The following is an 839-nucleotide window of genomic DNA, read 5'->3' as shown; positions in this document are numbered from 1 at the left end:
TTCTCCCGCCGAATCCTCCCGCCCCTCCCGCCAAAATGACGTCAGCTGTCTAGCCTATGCCGAGGGGCACCGTCGGCTTAGCGTCCATCTTTTTTTCCTTTTTCCCGCCCATTTCTCCCGCCCAATCTTTCCCGCCAATTTTTCCCGCCATTTTCTCCCGCCAGCTTTTCTCGCCGTTTCAGCCCCTCGCCTCCCTATATATACCCATGTGTTCTTCTCCAACAAAACACCACCACCAGCATGGTGTGGTGTTGTTTGTCTAATGTTGTACCCCGGGGTCTTTCGGCTACACGCACATGCGCCGACGGCACTTAGGCATGTCCCGGACGTATAGGGCGTAACTCACCGGTGGGGTGAACCGGAGGAAAACCTTAGATAGCATGGATCCATACTTGCCACCACATGACCTAAAACAAAGGAAAAAAGTCCATTGCTAACCCTAACTCTAACCCTAACCCTAACCCTAGGGGTAGATTTGCGGGGTCCCCGCCCCCTAGGGTTTCCCTAGATACAAACCACCGGAGCGTCCGAATCGGCCGGAAACTCCTCGCTACGCGCTCATCCGGGGCCTATTTCATTCCAAACCTATGGTTTCCATGTGCATATGTCCTAAACAAAGCAAAGAAATTTAAAAAATCCATTGGTGAACCCTCGCACGAAAAAAGCTATAGGGGTAGATCCGCGGGGTCCCCGCCCTAGGGTTTCCCAAGATACGGATCACCGGAGCGTCGGAATCGCTTGAAAACTTGCATTTGTCCCTAACATATGTGTACAAGTGTGATGTAAGGTTTGTCTAACCTTGCATGTACCCCGCGTTGACGATTTCCGCATACATGGGC

Source organism: Lolium rigidum, chromosome 3 (genome assembly GCF_022539505.1).
Source record: "Lolium rigidum isolate FL_2022 chromosome 3, APGP_CSIRO_Lrig_0.1, whole genome shotgun sequence".
Classification (NCBI taxonomy): Eukaryota; Viridiplantae; Streptophyta; class Magnoliopsida; order Poales; family Poaceae; genus Lolium; species Lolium rigidum.
The sequence above is the reverse complement of the archived record's forward strand: the minus strand, read 5'-3'. Positions refer to the sequence as shown.